The 14,542-nt window shown below is 43.1% G+C and overlaps 1 protein-coding gene and 1 non-coding gene across 2 annotated transcripts in view; one reads left to right on the top strand and one right to left on the bottom strand.

The window, feature by feature from the left end:
• KLF5 (KLF transcription factor 5) overlaps nt 1-10,918 on the bottom strand; it is a 33,097-nt gene extending 22,179 nt beyond the window's left edge. Inside the window, exon 1 of the mRNA XM_012442873.2 lies at nt 10,898-10,918. The gene's annotated coding sequence lies outside the window, so the exon portion shown is untranslated. The remainder of the gene's footprint in view (nt 1-10,897) is intronic.
• Nucleotides 10,919-13,525: 2,607 nt separating this feature from the next.
• LOC135271632 (U6 spliceosomal RNA) lies at nt 13,526-13,629 on the top strand. The gene has a single exon (XR_010339758.1). It is a non-coding gene; the product is annotated as a U6 spliceosomal RNA (small nuclear RNA).
• Nucleotides 13,630-14,542: the final 913 nt, after the last annotated feature.

Below are 14,542 nucleotides of genomic sequence, written 5' to 3'. Positions count from 1 at the left end.
CTGTAATGGTAGCGGGCTGTGGGGCACACCCTGTGAATGCTCAAATGAAGTGTGCATGGGTCACAGAGAAATACTCTTTTAGATGTTGATTTATGAAGTGTGTAAAAATAGTGCTGAGGACAATCCGAGTTCCTCCTCCCTTAACTTCCACCCACTGTTGATGGTTGTGTAAACTTTACAACTTTGGGGAAGGACAATTTGACAAATATGAAAAAGACCGAAATGTAAATAACTTCGAAAATGATAGATAATTCCTCTTCTAGGAAAGGTGCATGTGTATATATACATATACATATATCTTTATATATAAAATTGGGCCAGGCATGGTGGCTCACACCTATAATCCCAGCCCTTTGGGAGGCTAAAATGGGAGCCTTGCTTGATGCCAGGAGCTGGAGACCAGCTTGAGCAACATAGTGAGACCCTATCTCTACAAAAATGTTCAAAATTGACCGGCATGGTGGCACATGCCTGTAGTCCCAGCTACTCGGGAGGCTGAAGTGGGAGGATCACCTGAGTCTAGGAGTTCTGGGCTATAGTGCGCTATGCCGATCGGGTGTCTGCACTAAGTTTGGCCTCAATATAGTGATCTCCTGGGAGCGGAGGACCACCAGGTTGCCTAAGGAGGGGTGAACCGGCCCAGGTCAGAAACGGAGCAGGTCAAAACGCCCATACTGATCAGTCGTGGGATTGTGCCTGTGAATAGCCACAGAACACCAGCCTGGGCAACATAGCCAGCGAGACCCCATCTCTGAAAAAAATAAAAAAAATAAAAAATAAAAATAAAAAAAGTTTAAAATTAGCCAGGCAAGGTGGTGCATGCCGGTAGTCCCAGCTACGTGGAAGGCTGATGCAGGAGGATCACTTGAGCCCAGGAGTTCAAGGTTGTGTGAACTATGTGAGTTATGATCACACCACTGCGTTCCAGCCTGGGTGACAGAGCAAGACCTTGTCTCAAATAATAATAATAATTAATTTAAATAAAAATAAAATTGGAAATAACCTAGGTTAGGTGTCAACAATAAGAAAGGAGTTAAGCAATACATTCATACCATGGTTACTGTTATGCCACCCAAAATCATAATTCTACCATGTTGAGTCACTGGGGAAAGAAAAGGGAAAAATTCGTATTATTAAGGAATATTTAGTGACACGGGAAAACATTCATGCCATGTATAGTCAAAGAAAGAGGTTTTTTAAAATTTTATTATTTTTTTTTAAATAAAAAAGTATTATTTTAAACAAAGACGGGGTTTCACCATGTTGGTCAGGCTGGTCTTGAACTCCCGACCTCAGGTGATCCGCCCTCCTTGGCCTCCAAAGTGCTTGGATTACAGGCGTGAGCCACCATGCCCTGCCAAAAAAGAGGTTTTATAAACATGTACCCACAAAGATGAAAATACTAAACATGGATGTATTTTGGTGGCCCTCATTGGATGGTTAAATTATAGGTCATAGCTGGGCGCAGTGGCTCACACCTGTATCCCAGCACTTTGGGTCGAGGCAGGCAAATCACCTGAGGTCAGGAATTCGAGACCAGCCTGGACAACATGGCTAAACTCTGTCTCTACTGAAAATAAAAAAATTATAATTGGCCAGGCATGGTGATGTGCGACTGTAATCCCAGCTACTCAGGAGGCTGAGACAGGAGAATCACTTGAACCTGGGAGGCAGGGGTTGCAGTGAGCCAAGATTTCACCACTACACTCTGTAGCCTGGGCGACAGAGCAAGACTCCGTCTAAAAAAAAAAAAAAAAATTGGCCGGGCACGGTGGCTCATACCTATAATCCCAGCACTTTGGGAGGCTGAGGCGGGTGGATCACGAGGTCAAGAGATCGAGACCATCCTGGTCAACATGGTGAAGCCCTGTCTCTACTAAAAATACAAAAATTAGCTGGGCATGGTGGTGCGCGCCTGTAATCCCAGCTACTCAGGATGCTGAGGCAGGAGAATTGCTTGAACCCAGGAGGCGGAGGTTGCGGTGAGCCAAGATCGCGCCATTGCACTCCAGCCTGGGTAACAAGAGCAAAACTCTGTCTCAAAAAAAAAAAATTATGGGTTTTTATTCATTTTTGGATACTTTTCAGTATTTTCTAGATTTTCTACAATTGCTATATATTCCATTTGTAATCAGAATAAATATTTTAAATGAAAACATAAATAAATATTACCTTTCTACAGCTAAGGGTTAATCAAAACTGTAGGTGATGATCAAATGATTTTCTATTTGAAGCCAGTAAAGTGTAGCTACCACTTGCCAATACTCTGTACTAGGAAAATATGTAAGCTTTCTTAACCAAGCTGCTAGATTTTCAGGAATTTCACTGCAGAATGAAGAAGCTAAGGAGAGATTACAAAGGCGAGTCTGAAGTTCAAAAGGGATAATATAGGGAATGCTTGAAATATAAATATGTTTTAAATGCTAAGTGATCAGCAAGACTTCCTCTGCAATTATTTTGACTCTGTTATTTTGGGTTTCTCATTTTACTTTGTTGCTCTGTTTTCTCCTATTAAATAAAACATGCTATTTACACTGTTCTGACAAAATGGACAGACTCCTAAAACCAGGTAAAGGTTTTAATACATCTTTAAAGAGGTGTTTGTGTTTGGCTTTTTAAATTCTAAAATACACAGAAGATTTGGCATGCATAGTTTCAAATAGGATGTTATCTTTCTCTCTTTATTTATTTATTTTTGAGATAGGGTCTTGCTCTGTTTCTCAGACTGGAGTGCACTCATGCAAACATGGCTCACTGAATCTCCAGCCTCCTGGGTTCAAGTGATCCTTCCACTGCAGCTTCTCCAGTAGGTGGGACCACAGGCATGGCCCACCACATCAAGCTAATTTTTTTATTTTTTGTAGAAACGGGGTCTTGCCATGTTGCCCAGGATGGTCTTGAACTCCCAGGCTCAACCAATCCTCCTGCCTCAGCCTCCCAAAGTACTGAGATTACAGGCTTGAGCCACCATGCCCAGCTCATACTATCGTTTCTCTGAGTCTTGCTCTCCTTTCTGGAACATAAAGTTGTTCAAAAGTAATTTTCAAATTTGGTTACTAAGATTTCAGAAATTAAAGTGGAGGGAGGGTGGGGATAGTGGTCTACGAATTTGATATTTAAAACATCCTAGAGGTACAGCAATATGGCTCATAGCTGCTATCCCAATGCTTTGAGAGGCTGATGTGGGAGGATTGCTTAAAGCCAGGAGTTCAAGACCAGCCTGGCCAACATAACAAGACCCCAGTCTCTACAATGAGCAAAGAGAAAGAAACTAGACAGGTGTGGTGGTACACACCTGTAGACCCAGCTACTTGGGAAGCCCAGGCAAGAGGATTGCTTGAACTCAGGAGTTTGAGGTTACAGTGAGTCATGATTGTGCCGCTGCATTCCAGCCTGGGCAACAGAGCAAGACCCTGTCTCAAAAACAAAACATTTTCTACTAAAAATTCAGTAGACAGCTGAATTTCTAAGGACCCATTCCCACCCACCAGCTCCCCACTGTTGTGACCACAACTCACACATAAAACATACATATACACCAGTCTTTATCCTAAATTATTCGGCACATTGGCACCTGCAAACATTTACTGAACACTCTCTGTTCAACTCTGTGCAGGTCTTAATACAAAAATGAATAAGATATAATCCCTGCCCTAAGCAATGTAAGCATCACCTGATAGGTAACCTCCCTCCTCAGATATGTTTCATTGCTTTCCTCAGTGAAGAATGACATTCAGACTCCTCAGCCTGGGACCTGGTGCTGACCCCAGCCTATCTTCCCAACTTTGTATCTCACTATTCCTCCCCTTCTCTTCTCCTGTGAACCTTAGGCTCTAACCGTATGGATTATTTGTAATTTCCGAAAGTCCCTGGGGTTCCCTTTAACTCTAACGCCTTTCTCTGAGCACATATACCATTAATATGATTTGGCTGTGTCCCCACCCAAATCTCATCTTGAATTGTAGTTCCCGTAATTCTTATGTGTCATGGGAGAAACCCGGTAGGAGGTAATTGAATCATGGGAACGAGTCTTTCCTGTGCTGTTTTCGTGATAGTGAATGAGTCTCATGAGATACGATGGTTTTATGAAGGGGAGCTATCCCTGCACAAGCTCTCTCTTGCCTGCCACCATGTAAGAAGTTCTTTTGCCTCTCCTTAATCTTCTGCCATGATTGTGAGGCCTCCTCAGCCATGTGGAATTCTGAGTTTATTAATCCTTTATCAATTTATCAATTATCCAGTCTTGGGCTGGGCGTGGTGACTTACACCTGGAATCCCAGCACTTTGGGAGGCCAAAGTGGGTAGAGCACTTGAGGTCAGGAGTTCAAGACCAGCCTAGCAAACATGGCAAAACCCCATCTCTACTGAAAATACAAAAATTACCTGAGTGCGGTGGTACACGCCTGTAGTCCCAGCTACTCGGGAGGCTGAAGCAGGAGAATTGCTTGAGCCTGGCAGGCAGAGGCTGCAGTGAACCGAGGTTGCACCAGTACACTCCAGTCTGGGTGACAGAGTGAGACCTTGACTCAAAAAAATAAAAAAAATTACCCAGTCTTGGGTTTGTTTTTACTGACAGCATGAGAACAGACTGATACAACCATATATATATATACCACAAGGCCCGGCGGTAAGCCCACCTTCCTCCCCGGGTCACACCAGTTCCCCCAGAAAGAATTACCTTCTCTGTTGGTTTCCTCACTTTCCCTTTGCATCCCCTATAAAGCACTTCTTACCATCTACCTTATGCCTGTCACCCCCAACAAATCGAGTGCCCCTGTAGGGGACAAATGATCTTATCGTTGTGTTCCTCCTGATGCTTCCTAGGGTCCCACACAAAACAGGCAATCAATACTTGGTGAACCCCATCTTATTTGTAATAGATATAAGAGGTAAAACTAAAAATAAAAATTTGAGGTTAGCCACAATGGCTCATGCCTGTGATCCCAGCACTTTGGGAGGTCTAGGGGGAAGGATCGCTTGAGCCCAAAAGTTCAAGACCAGACTGGGCAATATAGTGAGACCCCATCTCTCCAAAATAAAAATAAATAAATAGGCTGGGCGCGGTGGCTCACGCCTGTAATCCCAGCACTTTGGGAGGCCAAGACGGGTGGATCACGAGGTCAAGAGATCGAGACCATCCTGGTCAACATGGTGAAACCCTGTCTCTACTAAAAATATAAAAAATTAGCTGGGCACAGTGGCGCGTGCCTGTAATCTGAGCTACTCAGGAGGCTGAGGCAGGAGAATTGCCTGAACCCAGGAGGGGGGGTTTGGGCTGGTGGCACATGCCTATAGTCCCAGCTACTCAGGAGGCTGAGGTTGGAAGGATTGCTTGAGCTTGGGAGGTTGAGACTTCAGTGAGCTATGATGATTGCACCACTGCATTCTAGCCTGGGTGACAGAACAAGACCCTGTTTCAAAGTAAATTTAAAAAAATAGAAGTTTGATAGACTGTCAACTGAAAATGTAGAAGAAATAGTAGAGTTAGAAAAATCTGGGCCGGGCGCGGTGGCTCACGCCTGTAATCCCAGCACTTTGGGAGGCCGAGGCGGGTGGATCACGACGTCAAGAGATCGAGACCATCCTGGTCAACATGGTGAAACCCCGTCTCTACTAAAAATACAAAAAATTAGCTGGCACAGTGGCGCGTGCCTGTAATCCCAGCTACTCAGGAGGCTGAGGCAGGAGAATTGCCTGAACCCAGGAGGCGGAGGTTGCGGTGAGCCAAGATCACGCCATTGCACTCCAGTCTGGGTAACAAGAGCGAAACTCCGTCTCAAAAAAAAAAAAAAAAAAAAAGAAAAATCACCATTTTGCAACCATCATAGTATTAATTAATTCAGGCAAGAATCAATGTATACTAAAATGACTGGATGAAATTCGGAAGAGGAACAGGCTATATTTATATAGTCTCAAGGTATTTCTCCCATAGATGAAGTATTAATTTCAGGGGAAATAAAGGTAACAATGGAAGAGCCTGGCAGACACTACCTTAAACAAATGATCAAAATCAGCATCACCATCAATAGGACAAAACTGGGTCTGTCGCCCAGGCTGGAGTGCAGTGGTGTGATCTCAGCGCACTGCAACCTCCGCCTCCCTGGTTCAAATGATTCTCCTGCCTCAGCCTCCCAAGTAGCTGGGATTACAGGCATGTGTCACCAGACCTGGCTAATTTTTGTATTTTTAGTAGAGACGGGGTTTCGCCATGTTGGTCAGGATGGTCTCCAAGTCTGATCTGCCTGCCTCAAGCTCAAAAAGTGCTAGGATTACAGGTGTGAGCTACCTCATTCGGCCAGGCACTGTTCCTTTTTAAAGAAATGGGCAATCCTGGGTTTGGTTTAGATGAGCAGCACAATAACATTTTGGGATAATTAGCAAAATTTGAGTATGAACTGTATATTAGATAATAAACCAATGCTACATGACTGAACTTGATAATCTAGTTATATAAGAGGGCTGGGTATGGTGGCTCATGCCTGTAATTCAGGCACTTTGGGAGTCTGAGGTGGGTGGATCACTTGAGGTCAGGAGTTCGAGACCAGCCTGGCCAACATGGTGAAATGCCGTCTCTACTAAAAAACACAAAAATTAGCCGGGCGTGGTGGTGGTGCCTGTAATCCCAGCTACTCTGGAGGCCGAAGCAGGAGAATTGCTTGAACCTGGGAGGCAGAGTTTCCAGTGAGCTGATATTGTGCCACTGTACTCCAGCCTGGGCGACAGTGAGACTCTGTCTCAAAAAGAGCCCAACCAATCAACCAAACAAGCAAACAAAACAAAAATAACTAGTTATATAAGAAAATATCCTTTTTTTTAAAGGATATACACCCTGACTATTCAAAAGAGGTAAAGGCCATGATGTCAGCAATTAACTGTAAATCAGGAGAAAAAAGTCTCTCTGTGTGTGAGTATCTGTGAGAGTGTATTATATACATACTGAGAGATAGAAATAGACATAGAACCAAAAAAGAGAGAGGCAGATGGGTCAAAATATTAACGATTGGCAAATATGGGAATTCTTAAAAAAGTTTATTTAGCCAGGCGTGGTGGCGTGTGTCTGTAATTCCAGCTCCTCGGGAGGCTGAGGCAGGAGAATTGCTTGAATCTTGGAGGCGAAGGTTGCAGTGAGCCGAAATCGAGCCACTACACTCCAGCCTGGGCAACAGAGTGAGGCTCTGTCTCTCTCTCTCTCTCTTTTTTTTTTAATTTTTATTAAAAAAAAGACGAGGTTTCACCATGTTAGTCAGGCTGGTCTTGAACTCCCAACCTCAGGTGATCCGCCCACCTTGGCCTCCAAAGTGCTTGGATTATAGGCGTAAGCCACCATACCCGGCCGAGGCTCTGTCTCAAAAAAAAAAAAAAAAGAATGGGAATTATTTGTATTATTCTTGCAACTTTTTCTGTAGGTTTAAAATCATTTTGAAATAAAACTAAAAACAATAAAAGGAATAAATGTTTGGGAACTTTAATTTATTTCAACAGATGAAATTCTGCTGTCTAGGACCGGTCTTCGAGAATTTGTATTTGTAGGTTGAAAGTTAACTTGAAGAAAACCCAGCACTATATCCACACAAGCAATTTCATCTCGGTTCAAACACATCCCTTTCCTCTGTCCTTATGGACTCGTCATTTCTCTGTCATGATGACCTTGATGTCTTGTATACAACTAGCATTATCACACTTATCAAACTTGTTTTTATTCTACTCCCATGGTGTGCGTTTCTGCTGTGTAGCATACTAAATGCTTTGAATGTATGTGAATGAAGACTACACACACGCACACACAAACACACACACGAGGCTCCAGAGCGTTAAATGAAAATGCCAGAAAGAACATTACTGCCTTAATGTCTTTAAACATTAGGATAGATAGGCCGGGTGCTGTGGCTCGCATGTGTAATCCCAGCACTTTTTGAGGCTGAAGCAGGTGGCTCATCTAAGGTCAGGAGTTTGAGACCACCGTGGCCAACATGGTGAAATCCCATTTCTACTAAAAATACAAAAAAATTTAGCTGGGTGTGGTGGCAGGTGCCTGTGATCCCAGCTACTCAGGAGGCTGAGGCAGGAGAATCGCTTGAACCTGGGAGGCGGAGGTTGCAGTGAATCGAGATCATGCCATTGCACTCCAGCAAACAAAAAATAAAATAAATAAAAATGTTAGGATAATATTTAAGTATAAATGAATGTGACATTTGAGATTTACTTTAAAATCACCTAGAGAGTGTGAGCATGGAATGAAGGTATGAATAAAACAAGATCGGCAGTGAGATAATAATGATTGAAGCCGGGGGATGAGTCCACTCTGATGACTTTTTTATCTTTTTGAAGTATAATAAAAGGTTTTTGTTTTTTAAAAAGTAAACATAGTAGACGGAGTGGTAATAATATCTACAACTCAAACAATGAAATCTCCATTTTTTTTAATGTAGTTTTGATTAGGTATTTTTTTGTTTTGGAGATGAAGTCTCACTCTGTTGCCCAGGCTGGAGTGCAGTGGGGTAATCTTGGCTCACCGCAACCTCTGCCTCACGGGTTCAAGTGATTCTCCTGCCTCAGCCTCCCGAGTAGCTGGGACTATAGGCATGCACCACCACATCTGGCTAATTTTTGTATTTTTAGTAGAGACAGGGTTTGGCCATGTTGGCCAGGCTGGTCTTGAACTCCTGACCTCGTGATCTGCCCAACTAGGCCTCCCAAAGTGCTGGGATTACAGAAGCGAGCCACTGCGCCCGGCCTGCTTTTATCTTTCAATTTTGAAAAGCCAAAAAGAAAAAAAAAAGCTGCTGTCAAGGACCATGGGGTCTGATGTTAGCGGGGTCACTGTTGCATCCTAACATCCAGCACTGCAATTGTGTTTGAGAAGGCAGATCTGAGGTGGCACGAAATAAAGACGCATGCCAGGCACAAGTTGGACTTTAAAGATGTATCTTTCAAAGGTGAAAAATACTAGCTTCTTCTTTTTATGCCACCAGAACGTTTTGAGGAAATGGGATCCTTAACATTGTTCACAACATTATTGCTGAGGTTTGGAACCCCAGACATAATGAGCAGGGTGGCCTGATGACACGTGGCAACCAGAGACAGAGCACACACCGAAGATGACTGGAGAGATGCCGATGCAAACTGCCCACAGTGTGTATGAGGGAGGAGGGGGTCATTGAAGATTTTCCTATGACAAAGTATTTTTAAAACAACCAACAGATAAGTACTGGACTCCTGTAAATAAAAACACTGAGAGTCCAGACAAAAGCAAGGCTGCTTCAGTTGAATAGAATCCCATCCAGTTTAAGTTACAATATATACACATGCAAATACAAACCTTTATCATGTCCCAAATGCATAGTGAACCAGGAAGAGAGAGATCACTGTGGACTTTGAGACTTGCATTAACCCTTAAAGAAAGCACAAGACTCTGCAAACTGCAAAATAGTAGATACGAGGAAAGTGGAGGGAATTCTGGGTAAGAACTGGCATGGTGCTTTGAGTTCAACGCAGATTACATAAATTGGTGAGAACAATTCACCCATAAACGGATCAAATCAGATTTCTCCATGCTGTGTAAAGAATTTATATAATAAAGTCCAGGAGAATTTCTAACATAATGGAAGGTCTTGTGAATTAGTGTGATCATAAAGTTAAAAGACATAGACAGGTGCAGTGGCTCATGCCTGTAGTCCTAACTACTTGGGAGGCTGAGGCAGGAGGATAGCTTGAGCCTAGCAGGTTGAGGCTACAGTGAGCTGTGAATGCACCACTCACTCCAACCTGAGTGACAGAGGGAGACTCTGTCTCCCACCAAAAAAAAAGTTAAAAGAACAAGTGACCCCTCCACTCTCAAGTTCTCAAAATAGTAAGTGACTATCTAAGAGCAATTTTTTTTTTTTTGAGACAGAGTCTCACTCTGCTGCTTAAGCTGGAGTGCAGTGACACGATCTCAGGTCACTGCAACCTCCACCTCCGAGGTTCAAGCGATTCTCCTGCCTCAGCCTCCTGAGTAGCTGGGACTACAGGCATGCACCACCATGCCTTGCTAATTTTTGTATTTTTAGTAAAGGCAAGGTTTCACTATGTTGGCCAGGCTGGTCTTGAACTCCTGACTGCGTGATCCGCCTGCCTCGGCCTCCCAAAGTGCTGGGATTACAGGCGCAAGGTACCGTGCCCAGCCTTAGGAGAAATTATTTGCAGCAAAAGATTAATATTCACAATCATAAAAGACATTCTTTAAAAAGCTATTTAAAGAAAAAGATAACCCAACAAAAAACTAGGCAATAGTAGTAAATAGGCAATTCACAGAAAAGACATACAAGTGGCCAATAAATATGAAAAGACTGTTACCCTCTGAGTATCAGGAAAATGTAAATTAAAACAGCAGTGGAATAGCATTTTGCTCAACTGATGCACAAAAATGAGAAAGATTCCAGGAGGCTGCAGAGGAAACTGAAAGTCTTATAATGTCAGTAAAAATATAACTTCTTGTAGACTTTGTAAAATATCTATCTGTACAGAGGGCAATTTTAAGGATGTATTAAATATAAAATTTTGGCTGGGTGTGGTGACTCACACCTGTAATCCTAGCACGTTGGGAGGCTGAGCTGGGTGAATCGCTTGAGCTCAGAAGTTCGAGACCAGCCTGGGCAACATGGTCAAAACCCCATCTTTACCAAAAAAAAAAAAAAAAAAAGTACACACGCAAACGTGTCATACACTTTGACATTCCACTTTTAAGAATTTATACCTCACCGGGTGTGGTGGCTCATGCCTGTAATCCTGGCCCATTGGGAGGCTGAGGGGGGTGGGGTGGATCACAGGGTCAGGAGTTCGAGACCAGCCTGACCAACATGGTGAAACCTGGTCTGTAGTAAAAATACAAAAATTAGCCAGGCATGGTGGCACGCACCTGTAATCCCAGATACTGAGGAGGCTGAGGCAGGAGAATTGCTTGAACTCGGGAGGCAGAGGTTGCAGTGAGCTGAGATCATGCCACTGCATTCCAGCTTGGGCAACAGAGTGAGACTTCATCTAAAAATAATAATAAAAAAAGAATTTATTCCTCAAAATTATTCAAATGTGCACAAAGATAGGCGTATCAGAATGTTTATTGCAGCACTGTTTGTAATAATGAAAACTCAGCAGCCATCTAAATAGCCAACAGTAAGTATGTAATGATCAAGTAAATGATTAAGTAAACTCTAGTACATCCACACCATGTAAAGTGGCTATATCTGTACTGACACAAGATCTCTAAAGGCACAATAAATGGGGGGAAAAAGTCACTAGGTAACACATATTTCATGGTGCCATTTATATAAATAATTTTTATGAAATATACATTGTCTAGAATGGCTAAAACACAATTGTTAACAATTTACTGGCAGGGTGCTATTGCTCACTCCTGTAATCCCAGCACTTTGGGAGGCTGAGGCGGGCAGATCACTTGTGGTCAGGAGTTTGAGACCAGCCTGATCAACATGGTGAAACCCCGTCTCTACTAAAAAATACAAAGATTAGCATGCCTGTAGTCCCAGCTACTCAGGAAGCTGAGACATGAGAATTGCTTGAATCTGGGAGGCAGAGGTTGCAGTGAGCCAAGATCGTGCCACTGCACTCCAGCCTGGGTGACAGAGCAAGACTCTGTCTCAAGAAAACAAAACAAAACAATTAACCTCTGGAGAGGGAGAAATGGGGAGGGGCATATCTAGCAGACAGGGAGGGAGGTTGCTATCTAGTCCTAAGAAAATCCTTTAGATATCAGTATTCTTATTCTTAAGCATTGGTTATTCCATGGACAAAGTAGCTTCACTTCACAAATTTCCTACTAGGGAGATAAACTGGGATTCATAGAATGTTTGTTTGCTTGTTTTGAGATAGAGTTTCCCTCTTGTTGCCCAGGCTGGAGTGCAATGGCATGATCTTGGTTCACCTCCACCTCCCGGGTTCAAGGGATTCTCCTGCCTCAGCCTCTCGAGTAGCTGGGATTACAGGCATGCGCCACCATGTTTGGCTAATTTTGTATTTTTAGTAGAGACAGGGTTTCGCCATGTTGGTCAAGCTGGTCTTGAGCTCCTGACCTCAGGTGATCCGCCTGCCTCAGCCCCCCAAAGTGCTGGGATTACAGGTGTGAGCCACCACGCCTGGCTGATTCATAAAATGGATTGGTCTGAAAAGAACCAAAGGATTCTCCTATTCTAACAGACCCTTTCAATTTTTGAAGAAATGGAATCCCATTATTCAACAAAATGTACTGAGGGCCTACTGAGTGACATGAGCTGTGCCGATGAGCACTATGAGACCAAAAATGTTAAAAGGTTAAGCATAAGAGCCAGGCATGTGGCCCACAGCTGTAGTTCCAGCTACTCAGGAGGCTGGGGCAGGAGTATCGCTGGAGCCCGGGGGCTTGTGGCTGCAGCGGACAATGATTTCGCCTGTGAGTAGCCACTGCATTCCAGCCTGGCAATGTAGGAGACGCTGTCTCTTAAAAAAAAAAAAAAAAAGGTTAAAAGTTAAGCATACCCGGGCACGGTGGCTCACGCCTGTAATCCCAGCACTTTGGGAGGCTGAGGTGGGTGGATCATGAGGTCAACAGATCGAGACCATCCTGGTCAACATGGTGAAACCCCGTCTCTACTAAAAATACAAAAAAATTAGCTGGGCATGGTGGCGCGTGCTTGTAATCCCAGCTACTCAGGAGGCTGAGGCAGGAGAATTGCCTGAACCCAGGAGACGGAGGTTGCAGTGAGCCGAGATCGCGCCATTGTACTCCAGCCTGGGTAACAAGAGTGAAACTCCGTCTCAAAAAAAAAAAAAAAAAAAAGTTAAGCATAAGATACTATGAAAATCCTAGAAAAAACAACCAACCAACCAAAGATACTATGAAAATCCAGAAGATAGAGGTGTTTTTTTTTTTCTTTTAAACTCTCTTCACAAACTGTTCCCAATGACAGACAATTATTCAGGCAGGCTAGTCATAAAAGATTTCACGGAGAAAGAGATCTCTGAGAAGGGCATTGAAGCATTTGAACTCACATTTTTTTACTCGATCCTGTAACCTTCCACTCCATGACCCTCAGGCTTCCATGACAGAAACGTAGAACAAAAGAAATAGTTAAAAACAATCTCACATTTCTGAAGGGAAATTATTTCTAGTAAGAGAGGCCTTAGGCTGGGCACCGTGGCTCATGCCTGTAATCTCAGCCCTTTGGGAGGCTGAGGTGGGAGGATTGCTTCAGGCCAGGAGTTCTAGACCAGCCTGGGCAACATACCAAGACCCTGTCTCTACAAAAAAAAAATTTTTTTTAATTAGCCAGATGGTGTTTGTAATAATGAAAAATCTATGTAGTCCCAGCTACTCATGAGGCTGAGGTGGGAGGAACTCGAACTCAGGAGGTTGAGGCTTCAGTAAACTATGATCTCACCACTGCACAGCAGTTTTGGTGGCTGAGGCAAGAGGATTGCTTAAGGCCACGAGTTTGAGACCAGCCAGGCCAACATAGCAAGACCTTGTCTCTATTTTTAAAAATGAATAATAGTGCTCCCCTCAGCAGCACATATACTAAAATTGGAACGATACAGAGATTATCATGGCCCCTGAGCAAGGATGACATGCAAATTCGTGAAGCATTCCATATTTTCTAATGTCCAAGACTAGGGAAACTGAAGCTCCTGTAAACGAAGTCACTGACGCTGTTGAGGACTACTCCTACTTCCAACCCCATTCCACCTCCTCCTCCAAAAAAAAAATATATATAAAATGAATAAATTAAAAAACAGTAATAGAAATAAAGATACAAAGAAAAAGAGAGGCCTTGTTTAAACCTGTTTAAAAAAATGTTAGACCCTTGGCTGGGCACGGTGGCTCACGCTTGTAATCAATCCCAGCACTTTGGGAGGCCGAGGCGGGCAGATCACTTAAGGTCAGGAGTTTGAAAACAGCTTGGCCAACATGGTGAAACACCGTTTCGATTTAAAAAAAAAAAAGTTAGACCCTCACAATAACTGAGTTTAGTTTCTTAATCTACTCCACATATACTGCAAGATATAAAGCTACTGGCAGCAGCACCTGAAAAGAAACCAGCAGAATGATCAACGTGATGCTTGCTATGTAGCATTTTACAAAGTCAACTTAGGAAAGGAAATCTGATCCTTTCAATTTTCCTGCCCCATTATTTTCAGTTGATACGTCTCTGGAAAATCTCTCTCCCTCCCACCATGAATATTTGATTAAGTATACTCATTGTTTTTCCTCCATAAAGCATCCTGTTTTACACTTTGCCTTGTTTGTTTGGTGAGGTGGTTAAATGCGTTTGTATGTATGACTCTGGTATATGTCATCATTGGAGTAACAATATGTTAATTTTTCAGAAATTTAGAAAAACTAAAGAGGAAATACTTAATACCAGTGCCACCTCAATCCAGTGATGTCAGTATTCAAACACACTGGCCATTGTCACATGTAGCAACGAAGTCCAGTATGTTTAATGTTTAAGAAGCCAAGTCACATTTTTTTTAAGGTGGGGTGTTTCTTTGGTACCTAAGCTGCAGTGCA

This window comes from Aotus nancymaae, unplaced genomic scaffold (genome assembly GCF_030222135.1).
Source record: "Aotus nancymaae isolate 86718 unplaced genomic scaffold, 86718_ANA_hifiasm-v0.15.2.pri h1tg000088l, whole genome shotgun sequence".
In the NCBI taxonomy this organism is placed as follows: Eukaryota; Metazoa; Chordata; class Mammalia; order Primates; family Aotidae; genus Aotus; species Aotus nancymaae.
This window is presented reverse-complemented; position numbering and strand designations above follow the sequence as displayed.